The sequence below is a fragment of the Bacillus rossius genome, chromosome 1 (genome assembly GCF_032445375.1).
Source record: "Bacillus rossius redtenbacheri isolate Brsri chromosome 1, Brsri_v3, whole genome shotgun sequence".
NCBI lineage: Eukaryota > Metazoa > Arthropoda > Insecta > Phasmatodea > Bacillidae > Bacillus > Bacillus rossius.
Genome location: NC_086330.1, coordinates 211,447,244 through 211,469,566, shown reverse-complemented (window position 1 = coordinate 211,469,566; position 22,323 = coordinate 211,447,244). Strand labels below are relative to the sequence as shown.

General features: G+C 37.1%; 1 protein-coding gene across 1 annotated transcript in view; it reads left to right on the top strand.

Moving 5' to 3' along the window:
• LOC134527267 (peroxisome biogenesis factor 2) overlaps positions 1–22,323 on the top strand; it is a 386,335-nt gene that overhangs the window by 64,581 nt on the left and 299,431 nt on the right. The gene's annotated exons all lie outside the window — the stretch shown is intronic.

Here is a 22,323-nt window from a genome sequence, read left to right as displayed (position 1 = left end):
ACTCGGAGGGTAGAGGGTTTAGTCATAGCTAATATGGCGGTATTTTTTAAGCATAGTGGCGAATGTTTTAGACAAAGGTAGTATGGCGGGGGTTTCTTATAGGCATACTTGGGGGGTGGGTGTTTTAAGCATACTGGGAGTGTGGGTGTGGCGGCGTTTGTTTTTTGGAAATTATACATGGCGGTGGTTGTGGGGTGGTGGGGGTTTATAGACATAGCTAATATGGTGGGGCTTTTAAGCATACTGAAACATGGCGGGTTATTTTTTATATTTAAATATGGCTGTTGGAAATTTAAATATAACTGTTTAGGCATAACTAGTATGGCGGGGCCTTTAAGCATATTTTTTTTAAAATTTAAATATAGCGGTATTTTATTTCTTTTCGAAATTTAAATATGGCGATTAAGCATACTCGGAGTGGAGGGGGTTTTCTCATAGCTAATATGGCGGTATTATTTAAGCATAGCGGCGAATGTTTTAGACATAGCTAGTATGGCGGGGGTATTCTTTTAGGCATACTTGGGGGGTGGGTGTTTAAAGCATACTGGGAGTGTGGGTGTGGCAGCGTTTGATTTTTGGAAATTATACATGACAGTGGTTGTGGGGTGGTGGGGGTTTATAGACATAGCTAGTATGGCTGGTTTATTTTTTTAATTTAAAGACATGACGGTTAAGCATAATGGCGGTTGTGGGGTGGGGGTTTATTTTTTTTCGAAATTTAACTGTTTAGGCATAGCTAGAATTGCTTTTCGAAATTTAAACATAGTTTCTATTAAGCATATTTTTTTAGGGGTGGGGGGGTTTGCTTTTCGACATTTAAGCATAGCTAGTATTTCTTTTCGGAATTTAAACATATCTTCTTTTAGGCATAGCTTCTTTTAAACATATGTACGTTATTTAAATCCCATACTTCATCTGGTCCCGTGGTCTAGTGGCCAAGGCGTCTGCCTTCTAACCACGACGTCGGTGCATCCCAGGGATCGAATCCACCTGCCGCCTGGGATTTTTTTGTATACAATTCCTGCCTTCGGAGCGTTGGTGGCGCGCTCGGGTAACTAAAGGCTGAACTAAGATGGCGGCTTCCAGTGGCGGCGACGGTGGCGCGCCCTGGCAACCAAAGTTTGAACTATGATGACGTATGTCAACAACATGGCGGCGCCCAGGAACTATGCTTATTTTCCTTATTTATAATATTTATTTTACTCAACGTAATGTAATAGTAACTATGCTTAACACATTGTTTTTAACTATGCTTATTACTTAAATCATTTTTATTAAAAAGACATTATTATGCTTATAATATGATAAGGGGATTATAATTGCGCAGTTTACGAGTGACGCTCCAGTGGGCAACATCTCGCTCTCTCTGCGCGGGATTTTGAGGTTATGTTTATTTAGTCATAGCTAGGATTGCGGGGCTTTTAAGCATACTGAAACATGGTGGGTTATTTTCGAAATTAAATATGACTGTTTAGACATAACTAGCGTGGGGGTGTGTGTTTTAAGCATACTTTTAGTGGAGGGGTTGTAGATGTTTCTTTTCGAATACAACATGGCGGTTGCTTCTTTTAAGCATATTTTTTGAAATTTAATGACATGGGGGTTGTGGAGTCGTGGGGGTTTATAGACATATTTTATTTTTTCGAAATTTAAACATGGCGGCGATAGTGGAGTGGTGGGGTCTATAGGCATAGCAAGTATGGTGGTGTCTTTAAGCATATATTTTTTTAAGACATTGCGGTTAAGTATAATGGTGGGGGTTTGCTTTTTGTCATTTAAGCATAGCTAGTATTGCTTTTCGAAATTTTAATGACATAGCTTCTTTTAAGCATAGCTTCTTTTAAGCATATGTACATTATTAAATTCCCCATACTTCAGCTGGTCCTGTGGTCTAGTGGTCAAGGCGTCCGCCTCGTAACCGCGATGTTGGTGCATCCCCGGGATCGAATCCACCCAGCACCCAGGTATTTTTGTATACAATTCCCGCCTTCGGAGCGACGGTGGCTCGCTCCGGTAACTAAAGGCTGAACTAAGATGGCGTCCTCCAGCAGACGTAAAAAATATGGCGGCCCCCAGTGGCTGCGACGGTGGCGCGCCCTGGTAGCCAATGTCAACAACAATGGCGGCCTCCGTGAGACAAGATGGCGGTCTCCAAGAAACAAGATGGCGGCCCCCAGGCTGTTACTGGGGCAATGTTTACATTGGTCACAGTAACGGCTTGTCACTCCTACTAATTCTGATTAATTAAATTTGTTTTTTTCAGTATAGGTTATACAATAAATGCTATCGTAATTCAGAGACGTTTGTTAACTTGAAAATCAGATCCGGACAGCTGAAATAAGTTATCTTGCTGAATAGTTTCACAAATATATTTCCCAATTATATTTTTTTCATCAGCATCTTTTCTTGATCAATTCAGATTACAGCTGGAATATCATTTATTAATTATTAAAGAGTAGTTGAGATAAACTACTACTTTGCGGAACACCTAATACCATGAAATTGCATTTGCAAATTTGACTGCAAAGCTTCTATTTGTAAGATATCGCATTGCTTGACAAGGCCTAAAATTGACAATTTTTTTAATCATAAGATTATGTTGGAAAGTTTCAAAGGCTTTGCTCATGTTGAAATATATAGAATATTTTATTGACATCTGGATTTATACTGGTACACACACATATATTTTAAAACAGCGTGTGTTAAAAACGATATTCCTGATTGAAAACTATGTGGTTTTACAGAAATAATATTTTTAGGAATAAAATTCATTTACCTATAAATATTTTTTCATCAAAAACTACTGAAATACTACAAAACAAAGGTTTCTGACTAGGATTTAACGGTCAACAATACTTCAAGAAAATATATACCGATAAATGGTTGAACACACAACCATTCACTGACCGATGCACACTTAATTAAAATATTTTTGTACAAAAGTAAAATGTTTTTTAAATATTTTAAATGTTTGTTTGAGCTTTATTTATAATATGTTGGAATGATAATGCTACAGTTACTAAAAACTAAAACGCTACAAATCTACAAAAAATATTTTTTCAAAACTCCGTTTCCCCGGAGAAACCCTCGGAATGGCCACCGCATTGGGAGCCCAAGAAAAGAAACGGGCTCCCCATTTGTAAGCCACCTGGAAGGTTTTTTTCTGTTCCACCCACCGTTTCTTTGGTAGCCTGACTTGTTACAAGGGATTGTTTTCCTACCAGAGAAAATGCCACCATTTCGTCTGGGTAATCCGCCTTGGAGGAGCCGGGGCGCGAACCCGGGTCCTACAAGTCACAAGGCAGACGCTCTACCCTAGAACCAGAGTGGTAGAGCGGTTATTTGCAGTCTTCTTAACACTGATATGATGTTATTCCACAAGTTTACTGTAGTTTCGTGTGTCATTAACACGTGCAGTAACATCTAACCTCGGTAACGAACAAATTTATGTATTCTTATGTTCGTTCAGCATGAATTATGTAATTTCAACACAGTGAAATATAATTTTTATAACTAGTCTGGCAATTTTTTAGTTACTTACCTGCAAACAAACTTACAATCCCGCTGTACAATAATTATATAGAAATATAGACTAGTAAAAACATATGTAAGAGCTTGCACTATCGATGGTAAAGTTATTTTGAAATAAATGTTAGATATTACAAGAGTGTGTTTAGTTAAAATATGCGTGTGCTTACAAGCATGAAGTTATTGTATAAAAATTTTATTTAATTGGTTTTAACTTTCTTTTGTTTTACCGTGCTTAACATGCACAGCTAATCCCTGGAAATCTATTCAAACAAGTGTTTTCAAATAACTAAATATTGAAGGTACTGGGGCAACACGAAGCATAAATGGTAACACTATTTTGTAGTGATATAGTTATTTTCATGTAAATGAAAAAATTAACAAATAGTTAAGGTAACATGAATATTTCTGTTCCATTTACAAATAAAATTTACGGTGCACAACGGCAAACAGAATAAATCAACGCTGAAACTTAACAGATAAAAATTGAAAAAATAACGGCTATACAGAGATGCACAGGTTAACCCAGCGATGTGAAGAAACAGTGATGACAGCACAGACAAACACCGTAAGCAACAGTTGAGCGAAAAAACAGATAATTTGAAAACTACAACGATGACAGCGCAGACTAACACAGTATATGATTCCTAAAAGAACAGTTGCGACGTTTCGGGAAAGAGATCTTAAGGCACAAACAGACTGATGTTTGTCATGACATACAGTTAAATTAGTAATGGCGTTTGTCTGAAACTTCATCTTGAATTAATTTACCTATTATTTAAAATGTTGTTTCTCAGTGGAAATTTTTTTTAATGAACTATACTGAATTTGTTGATATTCACATAGATACTGACTTTCTTTAAACAGATTTGTGTTTTGTCTGTTTTATGTGTATAATTGTTACACTTCTGTTAACAAGGCACATGTTTTAGTGCAGAGAAGCTTATTCAAAAGAGGACCCTGTTTCTGTAACAATAAGTGTCAAGAGCGTAGTAAAAAAGGGGGGGAAAGTAGGGTTGCCAGATTAATTTAGACAAAGAATTTTATTTTACAAAAATTTCAATGGCAGGAATTTCAACAAGTACTTAATGGATCGTCAACTAACCTAAAAATGTATTTTCAAGCATTATCTTTGTAAAAGAGTTTCCGGAGGAGGGACTGGCTTCTGCCCTCCCCTTCCACAAATACTGTCTACACTCATGGTAAATGTGTAAACAAAATCACATGTAGTTACACGCACTAGTACAGGATATACTAAATAAACGTGAATTAAAATTTAGGAGACCGTAATATTTGATAGTTGTACTTATAATATTAGATGTCAATAAATTTTCAAGACATGTGATGATAGCCTACATGGAGTTCTATAGTCTGTAACTATGTATTTGTACTGTTATGCAATAATCGTACACTCACGCCTGTAGCATAAGGAATCACTACAAGGCAATCTGATGATGAGAAAAGATACACTATCGAATTTTATGGACCGAGTCGTAAGACACTATATCCGTAATCCAGAGAACATAGGTTCAAATCCCGACTGGTAATTGTCATATCATTTTGACGTGAAACGTCTAAACAATCACAGCGAAAAATTCTGACGAAAAGGTGTGTATCATCTTGTTATTTTTCTAACTATATAGGCTTCGGCCTGAGACGCACTTAAGTCTTCCTTACCTAGACCTCCCAAATACACTTAGTTTTAATTTAGGTTCGGAAAAAATTTCTGTTCAGTGTAGCTCACGACTCAGATGTGATAGCGCGGTGATTCATGTGATTGTGTATAGAGAACTGACAACACTGGGCAATGCAGATTGTACGTTCACAAAAAACTTTCATTTTTATATTATGCCTTCGGTATCTCATTTATCATATCACAGGACAATGATAAACAGAATTTTCGTCGTAAGCTACCATTTAGTGTCTGTTTTAAATTAAAAATTTTAGTACGTATTCAATGACGCGTTTTTATTGTTTTTATTTTAAACCATTACACTAAAAGCGACTCGTTAACATAGAAGTTTCACTTGAAACGAACAGCCGTGATTCTCGATACAGCCCCACCGATTTGTTTTTATAGAAAATTGGCAGGATGGTTCCTTACTGTAGGTATTGGCCTATTCATTAGACATTGTCGCTCTACTGTGGCGTTGTGTTTTGCCGTCTATTAATATGTTTACGGACAGGCAATCATTTCAGAATAAGAAGAAAAATGATATCGGAAATAGACTATTCCCCTGGTAAACATACTTAAAAATGATTTCAAGGCTTTCATAAATTAATATTCTGAAATGTTTTCAATTAACCAGCTCAATACAGTATTTCTAAATTATTTCTTAGTCATTGAGGCAGTTATAATATAGGTATAAATTCACAACTACTTAATCAGTAAAACTTAAACAGCAAACATAAATCCTTCTCAAGTAACGTCTATCAAATATTCCGTATTCGCAGTTCACAGGTTGTAAATGCGGTGATTGTTTTTATATATTCTTAATTGCAATTGTTTTTTTTCTGTACATCTATACGTTAAAATACTCTTATATGGTTTTCACAGCACATGCTAAAAACATAATGCTGGAATCACATTACCCTGTAATATCCCCAACATGACAAAAACACCACCACAGCCATTAAGAAGTAAGGTAGTAGTGAAGTCAGCCTACGAAAAGTGAACCCCAACAGCTCATCAGAAAAATAATGTGGGTACTATTAATGATGTAGTAACATAAAAATATTTTTTTTTTGGGAAATCATTAACGCTTAAGTTTAATTTATTGTTCTTTTGATAGACAATACATAAAATAAATTCAATTGAATTACCACCTCAGTAGTATAGATGACTATACACCTGATGGTGATAGCTGTCCTGGCATTTTAAACATCAATACTAATATTATAAATGCGAAAGTAACTCTGTCTGTCTGTCTGTCTGTATGTATGTCTGTTTGTTTGTTACCTTTTCCCGGCTGAACGGCTGAACGGATCGTTATGAAATTTGGCAAGGAGATAGATTATATCCTGGGGATGGACATAGGCTATCTTTAGTCTAAAAAAATAATCTTTAAACGGTTTAAAAAATATATATCTTAATTTTAAGTAATGTGTGTCACAGATATACAAACTGTTAGTGTCATTCCTCTATGCCTGCCGAGCAATAGCTTTCAAGCCATTACGTTACGTTTTTCTATTGTAAGGAACTAAGTAGAGAGAAAGAAAAATTTGGTTGTCTGTAAAGTCGGTTTACGGACGATAGTTTAACGTGACAACGTCATAACAAAACATTGTTGAAATGATTGATCCAGAAGAAAATGAAGTATCAGATTCGGCCTGAGACTGAGCCGTAATAGGTTTTTTGCAACCAAACAAGTTAGGCATTAAAAATATTATATTCTTTGAGGAAAATTTTTCTTTAATTTTTCTATCTTTTTTATGATAAATTCTATCTCTGCATACTTTTATGAATAAAATTGAATCATTTTTATTGAATTAGCACTATTTTGTATGGATACAAAGGAGTGAAATGAAATGTACAATTTAATTAATAAATTTACATTTATTTGCATTCATTAATTCAAATATATTTATTACTTTTGAAATGTTGCGTATGTCGTATTTATTTTTACAAGAACAAATAAAAAATTTCATAGTTGCTGGGATTTGAACCGACAACCTTCGATTTGCAATTATGCCACGCTAACCGCAAGACCACTAAGCCAATCTCGAAATTTAACCGTTTTAGATGGTATATACTGGTAATAAAAATTTTGTTCACGGTAGGGGAATAATATTATTTCTTTTTTATAACACGATTTTAAAACAAATACGCATCCCAAATACACCAAACTTATTTATAATGTGTTACAATATTTTTTAAAACATTGTGCAAAAGATCCCGGGTTAGTCCACTCAATAAAGGAAGTCCACCCTACAAAAGGTGCGTCATCTTTTTTTTGTTTTTTAATGTTGTTTATGACCATTAGGTAGTGATTAATCCAGGTTTTCGTCAACCCCACCCTCTTGCTTCGTCCGCCATCTTGAAAAAACTGTCAAACGTCGGAACTTTTTTAACTTTTTGACCTCTAGCTCATTCCCAGTTAATTTTTTATAGATAAGTGTAATTATGAAAATGTAGACAGTTAAATTTGCAACAAATTTTCTGTAGAAAGTTTTTTTGTAGGACCAAGCGTATTCGAGCTACGAGAAGGAGAAAAAGGAGGTTAACTGGCGATTCAGCAAATTTTTCACTTTCTTTCTACTTTCCACCGCAAAAACCGGGGGAAGATTTTATCGCAGCGAAAAGTTTATTGCATGAAAGTTGTAGATAATTTAAATACCTTTAAAACCCATGTTTCAAAAAAAAATTACGAGAAATGGGTAGGAGTGGGGGAAAATTCAATAAAATCAGAAAAACTGTGTACGTTGTGATTTTGCTCTGTGCACCGTTTGGTGAAAGTTTTTCGTTCTCAAGATATTTCAAGCATTTTTAGATCACAGCAATGCATATAAATCATGTATGAATAATTTACATGGAAGAAGGAGAGGACATATTCGTTATACATATAGGTAAAGAAAAGTTTGTGTGTATTTAAAAAATGTATAATATGAAATATTGCATTACAATGATAAAGAATTCACAGTAAAATACGAACTTTAAAAAATGATGAAGAGGGGGGGGGGGTTATTACAAATACCGGGGACGCTTCGCAGGGCCGATTGGGGAGGCTGACTCTTCGGCAGGGTCCTCATTTTCGAATTGTATCGACGGGTCGTCGACATTCTCCTCTTCCTCATCGGCGACGACCAACAGATGGTTGCTGCAGGACTGTCCATGGCAGAACTTGCAAAGTGTGGAGCAATGCAGACCCGATTTACTGCATCCACATGCTGCTGTGGAACAGCCTGCAACGCACCTGCATGAAACTGTCTTCAGTAGGGCCAGAGGAGCAGCATCTCTTGTTGTGGTTGTAGGCATCAAGCCCCTGCTTCCTGTTGTCCAGCCGAAGATGTTTGGGTCTTTCTTGATGCTCATCCACACCATCACTTGGTGGTATGCCCTCAAGGAGTGGTATCGCGCTGCATCAGTGGTTGGGGGCAGCTTTGCAAGATTTATGTTTGTGGTGGTGGCAACAAATTTTGAGTGTCGGAGGTCAGTGAGTGATTGGTCAATTTCCCCACCATAGAGGACGATCAATATTTTCTCTCCTGCTTCGGAGATATCCTCTATGTTGGCTTCTGGGTCCATGAAGACCTCACTTACGTCCAACAATAATGGATTCCTCTGAAACAGGGAACAAAATTTGGTTTTACCAAACCCATAAATGTTTGATGTGGTGTCACACCCACTGATCGCGTGGATTATCAGTAGGTTCTGAGCGAAGAAATACTTGAATGATGAGGTGGAGTACATGTCAGATGCATTGCCTATTCCTGGTTTTTTAAGGTAAAAGTTGTTCATCGTATTTGCAGTCCCAGTGAGGATGACTATCAAATCAATGTCTTCCCCCACTATCATTACAGCATCGTACGAAGAAGCCATCGATGTTGCAGTGGTCACAATTAGCACGTCAGCATCCTCCTCAGCTTGCTTGTTCATTATGTTTGACGCATCAAGTGTTGTTCTGAGGAAGGCAACAAATCGTTTTTTGTTGTGCTCATTAGACAGAAATTTGTCTTGAGGAGTTGAATTCACTGTGGCTTCATCAAATATGACATCTGCAGAGGCGTTCAGCTTGCCCCTTCTTGCTCTTTCTGCATGCTTGGTACTCATTATAAGATTGTCTGGGTACCCGTCAAAGATGACCACCACCAAATTACCATAATATTGGTGGATGTACTTGATGTAATCTTCACAAATTTGCCCAAAAGTCGAATTTCAATTTCACACATCTTTATGGAGCATATGCCCACCATCAATGACTGTGAGGTGATTTGACGGGAGCTCAAAATCAGTGGAGAGGGGTCTGAATGCACTATATAAAGCAGACTTTGTGCCCTTGCGCATGCCATCTTCGCTGAACAATGACATGGGGAATGGTGCAAGCTCATAAGAGAGGTATTCCTTAAGGTCGTCCTGGGTTGTTTTTGCGATGCACATCCTGTGATAGAGAGTGAGTGGGTCCACAGCTATCTTCTCCCTAACCTTCAAGATGTTCTTGTCAGATGCTATCGATACCACCTTGTGCTTCTTTTTGAAGGACACTTCACCAAAGGTTGTTCCCACTATTCTTGAAAGTCCAGCCATACCGACTTGCTGAGCCTTGTAGCAATTCACCTGCTCGCTTCCAACTATACCAGAGTTTATGCTCATAATTTCATCAGCTTCAGGGAAAGGGGGGTGTTTTGAAAACCATTCGAGCAGCTTTTGCACATCTTGGACGTCTCGCCTGATCCTGCTGGGCCTCATCTCCACATGTTGTTCTGAAGACAATGCTGTAATTCAGTGTATTGCTCCATTTGTTGAGCTATATCCTGAAGATAAGTCATTCCAAGAGTCCACTTCAACAATGTACTGTCTGTCATTCCCCTTCCACTAGTCAAGCCACCTCCAACTTTCATATCTTTCATGAGTATCTGTTCAATACACATATCAGTCCAAATGCCTGACCAAAATTTGTTTGACCTTTGGATTGTGAAATAACCTTCCTTTGTGAATTTTTGGAACTCGGTCGGATTCATTCTTTCTTTCAAACATGACATTTCTTGAAGGTACAAATGCGCACTTCTTGCATAAGGCCAATGTCCAGCAACATGGAAAATGGCATCATCTTCTTGATAGTGTGTAAATGGAGTTGAAAGTCGCCCATCCTCTCTGCTTGTATGAATTCATTCACAAGCGTCACCATTCTATAGTATTGAATCCATAGCTGAGCTGTTGAACCTCTGCTTTGCAAATTGTCGACAGCTGTCATATATCGCTGCTTCATGGATTTGATTTCTTCAAGATCATCTGATACCAGAACCCTGGACTGGTCCTCCTCTGTTAGTAGCCTGTTGACAACAGTCGTTTCATCGTTGGTTAATTCAATCGTATCCAGAATCAGTTTGGCCAATGCCTGATGCGTCAATAAATGAGCCCTCACATGGCCATGCATCATTTTAACAATGCTGTTTTCAGCATAGATGGTCGCAAATAGCTCGACGATTCCACTGCTGCTCATGATAGTGCCAACAGCTCCCATGAATGACATGAGCAAGTGGAAGCCTCCAAGTCTTGCTATGACATCTAGCAATAGTGGCTGTGTGCCGTTGTGGAGAATTTCCTGTGCCTTCATATATAGTGGCTGGTCGAATGTCACAAAGCAGGTTTTTTGTTTGATACTATCGCATTCTCGGCGAGCCTTTAGCAATGATGTGTACACAGTGTCATAGTTGCTTGGGGGGGGGGCATTGATATATGATTTTAGATCGATGGAATTATTTTTTTTTCTGTGGCATTTTCCAAGAAACCATTCCATCCTGGCAAATGTCTACCAGTTGACTTCCCATAAAGCCACATGATGTCTGCAGCGGACTGAGATATAACGTCAGTACGAGCCAACGACAGGCTACCAAGATCCTTGATTACAACTGTTTTCAAGCCACCTAGTGGGTTCTTCACAAATCTTTGAAGCTCAGACGAACCAGCTTTTGCTACGAACTGGGAGGCAGTCATCCTCACTGAACGTTTGATATTGTCTCTTTCCCCTGCTGCCTCAAATGGAGTCACACACATGATTCCACCCATGGCATGGAATGTTCCGTGGCCATCTATGGTATTGACATTAAAGTCAGCATTGTCAAAAACCAGCTGAAAAAAAACCAGAGCATCAGGTTTAAGAAGGGGTGGTTGAGGTTGAGCAATAGCTGATGACTCAAGCAGTTGTGCCTCATGGTGACTGGAAGCAAATCCAAGCGATGACATCATGTCAATTAGAAGTTTGGAACCAAATTTTCTGTACATGAATACACTCAATCCTGTAAGAAGGGAGGAGAGAAACGACCGAGGACGTCCAGCAGCTATGATTGCATGAGAAACGGTAATACTGACCCTCTTCCATTTATCCAAACTTCCTTTTTTGTTTTTTAGTATACTTTTTTGGACCAGTGTCAGTAAAGTTGGTGGAATGTCTGACTCGATAGTGTTCAAAAATTGATCAAGGGGCGGATATTCAGTGGTATTGTTCACACGGGAGCGAATGTCCTCAGTTATTATATCTGCAGCTGCTTCCACCACTCTCATTCTTTCTTCCTCGGGATTTGATTTTATGTTGGCATACCAAGTGTCATTCAACATTTTATATACAGTATTTTTGAAACAGACTGTCGATTTACTGCCTGTTTCAACGAACATGATATCATTCTCGTACTTTTTCAGCAAACGGGATTTTACTGTTCTCCTATCAATGTCACATCCTTCATTCATGGCCCCCATCAATGTGTCAAATGAGAATTGACATTCTGCTTTGTTCCCCTCCAGAAAAGCATAAACACATTCCATTGCTTCGTCTACTTTGGGGTCTGGTCTGTATCCTCTTGCATACCGACTGGATCTTGGTGGTTGGAATAACTTTTTCCTACAAGCATCGTGGTACTGACCGTTAGCACAATGAGATCCAACTCGGGGGGAACACAATTTATTATTTGTTGAGCCCACTCATTTCCGCGTGCCCGAGCGGCTTGCTACATGTTGTCCCTTACCTCCATCTTCTCTACCAAGCGAACTGGATTTCGCAAATTCATGGGAAGCTTTTTTTCGTGTTTTCAAATAATCCTCAGGAACTATTTCCCACATAGAAAGCAATGACCCTTGAAAATAAACTTATTCACTGACCTGAGTTGCTTAGAAGATGGTCGAGGTGTAGGGGATTCTGAACGTAGAGCTACGTTTATTCGTCTAGGATCGCTTTATTATTTCGAACAGGCACTGTGAACTTGAATTTCATCTCTATTCTTCAAAATCTGGCTGTGGTCGTCTTGTCTCCTTTTAACACTTACGCTTAATAGAGTCAGAACTCCTTTCTTCTTCACTGTAACCACAAATCCTTCGTCCAAACTCTTCCGGCATATGAAGCAGTCACTGTCCGGTGTTAGGGATGAAGAAGCCATCCTTCACCATTACAACTCACTGCACAGGAACCCTCTTTCCAAACGTAGGTGGAACCCGATGTAACCGACTGGAGATTCTAACACTAACTGAGGGCAAGGTAATTAATAAAAGGAGGTAGGCTATTCCGGGTTCACGCGCTTTTATTTCCCTCTCTCCGCCGCACGCCGTGACGCCACACGGTGGACACGAGGCCTGCCGTCTTTTTTATTTGCCTTGGCTCGCCACTTCAGCGACCAACAATCAAATATATAATATTTCACAGCAGTTGTAAGCTAGTTATAACTTCTGGTAGGAGGCATGGACATTATTAGGTTTAGAATGGTTTTCTGTAACAGTTTCCTAAACATTTAACAATATTTAATTTAATATCTTAATCTTTTTCTTGTGCTTATGTATTTATCCATGTATGTTTTACTCTTTCAGATATTTCTCGAAAATGTTTGGCATAGTTTAATATAGTTTAGGAATTTCTGAGTAAATGTCATGTCCTAAGTATTTACAGTATATATTTTCGATAATAATTTTATTGACACGTTGTTGTAAACTTCACTTTTAACTAACTTACTATGTAAACAAATCTTGTACTTTTAATTGTTGTATTGAATTTGCCCCCACTCCCACCCATTGCTTGTAAAATTTTTTTTGAAACATGGGTTTTAAAGGTATTTAAATTTTCTACAACTTTCGTTCAATAAACATTTCGCTGAGAACAAGTCTTCCCCCTGTTTTTGCGGTGGGAAGTGGAAAGAAAGTGAAATATTTTCCGAATCGCCAATTTTCCGAATCGCCAATTTTCCGAATCGCCAATTTTCCTCCTTTTTCTCCTTCTCGTAGCTCGAATACGTTTGGTCCTACAACAAATCTTTCTACGACGAATTTGTTGCAAATTTCGTTGTCTACATTTTCATATTTACACATATATATCAAAAACCACACTGGGAATGAGCTAGATTCCAAAAACAGAAAAAAGTGCAGATTTTGTACGGTTTTTTCAAGATGGCGGACGAAGCAAGAGGGTGGGGATGACGAAAACTTGGATTAATCACTACCTAATGGTCCTAAACAAAATTAAAAAATTAAAAAAATTACGCACCTTTTGTAGGGCGAACCCTCCTTTTCAACCTCTATTGACTGGACTAGGTGAAATTTGATTAATTATGTTGTGTAACTGTAAAACACCATTGTTGGTTCAAAACGTATTTGAATATTCAACATTACTTTTAAATAACCGTACCGATTGTGCTGAAAATCGGTAGACGATCGTTAAATTACATAATATTAATAATTCAAACAACGAAAATATAATTGAAAAGTCAAATCGATGGTTGTTCCAATCGAGTGGAAGAGAGATGCCACGCCTGCGTACAATGAGCATGAAGAGAGATGCCACGCATGCGTACAATGAGCAAACAGGCCACATCCGTAGTGGGACATCCGTAGTGGGACACTTTTTCGTGCGTACAGCCGGCGTTCATCGATTTATTAGACGTTGTCACGTCAAAAATAAAGATCTTGACAGTTTGTAGTGTCGCCATATTTGTTTCCATTTTCAATACCGTTTTTGTATATTACAATTTAAATTGCAGAAAAAAATCATGTTTCATAGATACATAAATAGTGAGTGTGTGTCATATCTCTATGTCCACGAGGTCTCGCCGCGTCAATTTTCTCCTTGGGGCGAACCCGTCCGCTTAATTAAATAAACAGCTTTTATCGTTGAATGATTTCATGATTTATTTCATGAAAATCTGCTCTCATAAAAAAGTTAGTTTTATAGACATTCAATAGGTCTCTCTCTCTCTCTCTCTCTCTCTCTCTCTCTCTCTGAAGATCAATCTATGAATCGTTACAAATTTATTTCCTTTAATTTTTAGTTTGTTTTGATACAATATGATTTCACTAAAAATCAATTTCTACCCATTCCTATTTTCATTTCCACATTACGAAGTTTCACTTCTTCCACGTGGAGGGACTCCACGCAATATTTTTGCATGCAATAAAAAACTATTTTTTAATGATGCTAAAGAAGTATAACTTCTCTCACGCACCCATTTATTTTATTTTATTTCTTCTATATATATTTTTCTCCCTACCTAGGGCACTCATAATTCTTTTAAATTTCACGTGTATGTTTTCAATGTCATTCGAGTTGTACAATTATTTTTTGTCAAATTGGTCATTATTTATACTTTATTTCATTTTGGAAACATACGTATTTTAAGTATTATGACAAATAAAAAAAATTAGTTTCACTAACATTCTTAGGTCTTTATTGTGTGGATAGTTTCAAGTTTAATATTAGGTAGGTACATAAATTCTTAAACTTATAAATTTCTTCGTAATTTATTCACAGGTTGATAAGACCAACTAATATTTTCTATTTGTCAATATTGTAATTTTTTTACAGTACCTACTTATTTGCAAGGTGTTTGGTTTAGTGTTTATAATTTATCTGCTGAGCGTCAAGAGTCTTAGGGCTGCCGAGACCGAAGACCAGAAATGTTTATCAATTATGTAATATATTGTTGAAAATTTTCAATTTTACTATATCAGGAAAGTATATTTTTTTTATTAATTAGAATAGTTACGTGTAATTGCCAACTTCCTTTATTTCATATTAAACATTATGTTTGGTTGAGTGTGTGATAATTTTATTTATGTATGTTTTAATTTCATTTAATTTCTTATATATATTCTTACCTACTTACTTCTATTAAATTTCAAGCGGATGTAAACATTGTCATTCCAGTTGTATATATTTTTTTGTCAAATTAGTTGTTATTTATACTTTTTGTTTCATTTTGGACTATGTTTTTTTTTTACTTAATTCAAAGTTTTGTGGTGTGTACAGGGAGTGATATCTCTATTAATTTCTATACTCCTTTGGATAAGCGGAATATTACCACGACAGTTTTACATATATAAACAAATCCTACAAATGTTTTAAACATTATGACAAATAAAAAATAGTTTCACAAACATCCATAGTTTTTTTGTTGTGTATAGTTTGAAGTTTAATGTTATGTATGTACGTATATTCTTAAACATACAGCTATTTATTAATTTATTTTTTAAATAATTATTCATAGGTAGGTAATAAGCTTTCTATTTGTCAATATTGTTATTATGGTAGATATGAGAACAGTAAATGCCTACATTCTTACATTCCTTTATTATTCTTTCGATTTGGAGTGTTTCCGAGCCATTCGGGGTCCTCAACATTACCCCCCCCCCCCCCCCCCTTAGGTGGTTAAAGCCCCAAAATTTCGAAAGTTTAAAAAATTTTAAAAATCTATCTCTTTCGATTTTAAGTGTTTTCGAGCCATTCAGGGTCCTAGAACCCCCCGCCCCCCTCTGGGTTCAATGCCCCAAAATTTCGACCATTTCAGGAATTTCAAATATCTATTCTTTCGAGATGGAGTGTTCCAAACCATTCGAGGTCCTGAACGTCCACTTTCCCTAAAAGTGAAAGCCCCAAAATTTCGAAATATAAGAATATATATAATTGGATGTTGGCATGTATGACGTCGATAAACTCTTACACCATTTGACCGATCGCCATGAAAGTTGGCACATCGAAGTGTTTTTATCATGGAGAATGTTTTTATTCTAAACATTTTTTTTTGTAACTCGCCACTAGATGGCGCTGTAGCACATCAACTTCTAAGGGCGCGGTTACACGGGACCCTGAACTACTTCAGGTGAACATGTTTAAGTAAACACGTTTACAAACGCGAAAGTGTAAGGTTACACGGTAGTTGCTGAAAAGTGTGTTCAGCTCTAAAACCGATTGTCTACTGTCAACGAATGACTATGTTGTTGATCTTCTCTATTTTGTATCCAGAAAACGCGGGATTTTCTCACTTGTTTATACAGTCCTATTATCAGCAGAAATGGAATGTGTTTTCATATTGCTCAATATTTTTTTAGAAATCGGGAATTCAAACAACATGCACAGAAAATTTTTTAAACTTATTTGTTATTATTTTTTGAGCGAGAGTACCTATCTCAGTTTTAAGAAAATTAAGGCCAGAATCAATTTAAAAAAATACATATAATTATTTGTTGATTTTTGTTGTTGTTGCATTCGGTATAATATTACTCGAACTTGTGCCAGGAACACTTTCCATCTTGAATATCTGCAAAGGACTGTTTATATTCTAAACAGCCAATCAGAGGCTAATGTAGAAGATATGTCGATCTGAACTACTTTGCCAACCTGTTTAAGTTAAATGGGAAATGGCCTCGAACGAAACATGTTCAGACTGTGTGTAACCGCACTCAACAGCTGAACATGTTCACCTGAAGTAGTTCAGACTGCCGTGTAACCGCGCCCTAAACCTTTCAACCGATCGCCATGGGTAAACAGAAAACCATAGGTCACAAGTAGGAGTAGTAAGCCGTTGCTGGACCAATGTAAACATAGAAATGTAAACACAGCCCCAGTAACAGCCTGGGCGCCGCCATCTTGTCACGTGGGGGCCGCCATTGTTGTTGACATTGGCTACCAGGGCGCGCCACCGTCTGCTGGAGGCCGCCATCTTAGTTCAGCCTTTAGTTACCGGAGCGCGCCACCGTCGCTCCGAAGTCGGGAATTGAATACAAAAAAACCTGGGCACTGGGTGGATTCGATCCCGGGGACGTATCAACGTCGTGGTTACGAGGCGTGCGCCTTGACCACTAGACCACGGGACCAGATGAAGTATGGAGAATTAAATAACGAACATATGCTTTAAAGAAGCTATGCCTAAAAGAAGCTATGTCTTTCAAAGCAATACTAGCTATGCTTAAAAGTCGAAAAGCACCCGCCATGTCCTAAAAAAATACTAGCTATGCCTATAGACCCCACCACTCCACAATCGCCGCCATGTTTAAATTTAGAAAAATATGCCTATAGACCCCCCACCACTCCACAACCGCCATATTTAAATATGCTTAACCCGCCATGTTGTATTCGAAAATAATCGTCTACAACCCCCCCACTCCGAGTATGCTTAATCGCCATATTTAAATTTCGAAAAGAAATAAAATATCACTATGCTTAAATAATGCTGCCATACTAGCTATGCCTAAACAGTTAACTTACGAAAAGCAAACCGCTATATTTAAAATTCCAACAGCCATGTTTCAGTATGCTTAAAAAAACCCGCCATATTAGCTATGACTAAAGAAACATAACCTCAAAAATCCCGCGCAGAGAGAGCGAGATGTTGTCCGCTGGAGCGTCACTCATAAACTGCGCAATTATAATCCCCACATCATATTATAAGCATAATAAAGGCGCAATGTTGTATGCTTAAAACCCCCGCCATACTAGCTATGCCTATGCCGCCATGATGTAAGCTTAAAACACACACACACACCCCAAGTATGCCTAAAAGAAACCCCTGCCATACTAGCTATGACTAAATACAAACACCCGGGAGCAACATAACCTCAAAAAGGCGCCATACTAGCTATGACTATCCCACCCCCACCACCAGTATGCTTAAAAGCCTCGCCATACTAGCTATGACTAAATAGAGCGCAACATAACCTCAAAACCCCGCGCACAGAGAGCGACCACCATGTTGTCGCCGCGAGGACATAATGTCAAGTGAGAACCAAAAAGATTTCCCAAGCCATCTTATAGTACTTGTCCAGAAAGAAAAAAAGTAACGTAAATTATGCTTTAGTGGTAGCACTTGTGCAACACGCCAAGTAATAAGCATAGTGTAAAATAAAAAATGTAATAAGCCTAGTTAAAAAAAGTAGATCACCGTATAATAGTACGGGACCAGAGAGAGATACAATATGCCATAGCGATAGCATGAATAAGCATAGTTAGGACAAAGACTATTATGTTACGTCAAGTAAAATAAATATTGTACAAACGTTGTGTAGTAATTGGCTCTCTACCAGTGTGTTAAGTATTAAGCATAGTTAAGTATTAAGCATAGTTAGGAATTAAAATCCACGCAATAATAGCTATGCCTAAACCACCATGTATAAAATTAAAAAATATATATATATTTACCGCTATGCTTAAACCGCCATGTTGTATGCGTAAAACATCCACCCCCCACCCCAAGTATGCCTAAAAGAAACCCCCGCCATACTAGCTATGCCTAAACCGTCATATTTAAATTCCGAAAAAAATAATTAAACCGCCATATGTAAATTTCGAAAAATAAATAAAATTCCGCCATGATGTATGCTTAAAGCAAACACCCATCCCAAGTATGCCTAAAAGAAACCCCACGCCATTATGCTTAACCGCCATATTTAAATTCCAACCGCCATGTTTAATTTCCAGTATGCTTAAAAGCCCCACCTGCCATATTAGCTATGACTAAATAAACATAACCTCAAAACCCCGCGCAGAGAGAGAGATATGTTGTCCGCTGAGACGTCATGCACAAAATGAGCAATTATAATTCCCACGTCATATTATAAGCATAATAATGTCTTTAAATACTTAAAAATACAAATTTTACCAACACTGAGTGTGGAACAGAAGCCCGCTTGTGAATAAGCTTTAGTGGTAGCACCGGCTCTCTGCCAATGGCATAAGCATAGTTAAAATCTATAATATTGTAAAGACAGAAAATAAGCATAGTTAAAATTAATAATACCGTGAAAACAGAAAAAATAGGAATAGTTAGGACAATGACTATTATTTTACGTCAAGTAAAATAAATAATGTACAAACATTGTGTAGTAATCGGCTCTCTGCCAATGTGTTAAGCATAGTGACTATTAATTACGTCGAGTACAAATGCCGAGCTGGAAACCTCGCTCGTGCGACCAGGAATGTATTAAGGAACCCCTACAGGTAACACGAAGCATTCAGTAATTAAAAATAAAACGTAGATGCGGCATGATCGATAAAAACAAACTATGTATGTTACCGAGGTAATAAAAAAAAAAAAGCAAATAAGCATACATAAAAAAACTCACCGGAACGCATCCCGCCAACCCCAGCGACTTGTAACAAATAAATGTAAATAAAAGTTGTACAAACACCCGTGTAAGAAAGAGTGTTGAACGATCGCTCGTGCGCCGTAGCATTAAGTAATAAACAAAATAAAATGTAGATGCGGCACGAACGCTAGAAAGAAACCATATAGGCATAGTTAAAATAAAAACAGTTCTAACCCTCCAAATAGCACTCTGCAACATGTAACAATAAGCATACATAAAAGAAAAACTCACCGGAACGCACCCCCAGGCAACGTGTAACAAATAAATTTAAATAAATGTTGAACAAACGTCCGTGTAGGTAACATCGCTCGTGCGCCGTAGCGTTAAGTAATAAACATATTTAAAATAAAATAAAAACCGCAGGGAGTGGGCGAAGACCCAGAAAAACAAGAACACACACCCGCTCAGCTGCGGCACGAAGCAAATAAGCATACATAAAAGAATAAAAACTCACCGGAACGCACCCAGTCCAACCCGGCGACATGTAATTAAAAATAAAAACGCAGACGAAAAGATATATAAAAAATAGTAACACCTATGTACCCCATGTAGAGTGCAACCCACACAACCGACAGCGTTTAACGATAAGTAAATTATAAAATATATTACAAAGCGGGAACACACGTCTGTACTCCGTAGACGCACTCGTGAAACTGTTGACAAATTCCTGGTGCGACGAAAGCCAGCGAGAAAAGAAAGTTATTTTTCGACCCTGGCCCGCCGCGTAATATAGGAGCTTGCAGCAGATTTCACGGAACACGCCTAAGCGTGGAACACAATTAAAAACGTACAGCCCAGTGATACATGAAACCGCCAAACGCATGTGACAAAAAAAATTACCATAAATAACAAAAAAACAATTAAAACATAACAAAAACAATCAAAATGCACTCACAAACGCAATACAGCGCAATGCAGATAAAACCTCAGCAGTGAAAACTCCCATGAAATAATAAAATCGCTTATTGAGACAGCATGATGCAAAGAGTAAAAAGACATCCCTATACGTAAAATAAAACAAACGCGTAAATAAAGATATGACGTAATAAAATAAACAATCGGCAGCAAAAGCAAGAAAGGTTATAATAATACTAATTCAGTAACACATTGATGAAATAAATAAGGACGGACCCCCAAATACCACTAGGCTAAACACAACCCATAGGTAAATCACAATAAACCAAAACCAGAATTTTAAAAAAATCTATCTACGAGAACAAATACCACACTCTCCAACACACCAAATGGCATGACCCGATAAATGACAACACAAATAAATATCAATAACCATAAATACCTACATAATCAAAATATGTTATTAAGCAACCGAAAAATACACCACAGCCTACATAAGACCTCGCGAACGAACGGCACAACACCAGAGACAAAACATGCTATTCCCATTTGTTAAAAAGACGCACATACGAGTCTTTAGTGCTAGCCCAGCTAGTATACATTCATTAATAAATATAATTCGTTATAGTATTTGTGTAGGCAATAAATAGGAAGTACAAAGCGATATAGCCACAAGACGTTATTAAATATAGTAATAAAGTGTAAGTATAGCCATTAAATAATATACATGTAAGTAAAACGTGTTATACTCTAAACTAAATATCTGCAGGTTTATACAGTCAAACTTTGTAGGAATATAAACATAAGTCGTTTGAACGATCTGTGTAATACATATGCTTATCATCAGCTCTGACTAACTTGTCCTTCATATAAGAAAACATAGCATGTTATTCTAATAAACCATGTATCATTGCAAGTATAAAGACCGCAATATACTGGTAACTCATTTTCAAATAGTCATACCATCGTTTCTAAATAACCATACAAAAAATATTAAGTGTTGTCCATCCTTTCCTTTCGCTCACGACATAGAGTGTGGTGTTTTAAATAAGGAGTGAAAGAATATTATATGAGTCATGTTGTAAATGCTTATAAGATTATTGTTAACTTTCCATCAAGGCTAGATAAAACACAATCTCTATATAGTGCTAGATGAATAATCAGAGACCAACTATAGACTTCATACTAGTAAATAATAATAATTAAGGATATATCGGGGTTAATAAAAAAATAACCTATATAACTACATCCCAATAAGCACAGGAAGCTCTGGCGTTAATAACAAAATGTAAAATAAAAGGTTACTGGTTCAGTTAAGAATCTATATTCTAATACTACGCATTCCATTAAGCATAGGAAGCACTATAATCCCATTCCGACGAAACCTGAATAGAACACACCAGTAATGTTTGTGAAAGAACACACGAGGATATTCATATTAATAACCACTTAGCCAAAATTCGTTTACAGACATAGCAAACACCGCTTCGACGATGATCCAGGACACGACAGACGCCTCGGCGGACCACTAGTAACTTTCACATTGCTTGAGGGCAGACGGAAATAAGTATTGTTTAATACAAACACGCAGCGTCCTCCGAACACAAGCCGCCCAGCTGTACAATTTTTAATTAATTTAAATCTATGCTGATTTGTTGATTTATTATCAAATTTTTTTTAAGAATATTGTTACGTATTATTTTTTTTTAATAATTAAATTTATGTTTATTAATTGAAAATTATCAAAAACTAATGGTTAAAAGCAGAGTCCTTTATAATAAAAAAAATGAATAGATTTTAAAATTTATTATTAAACTATTTTTTTTAATTAATTGAAACCTATACGTTAATTTGTTAAAGGAAATAAATTTATTTAAGAATTTATTATT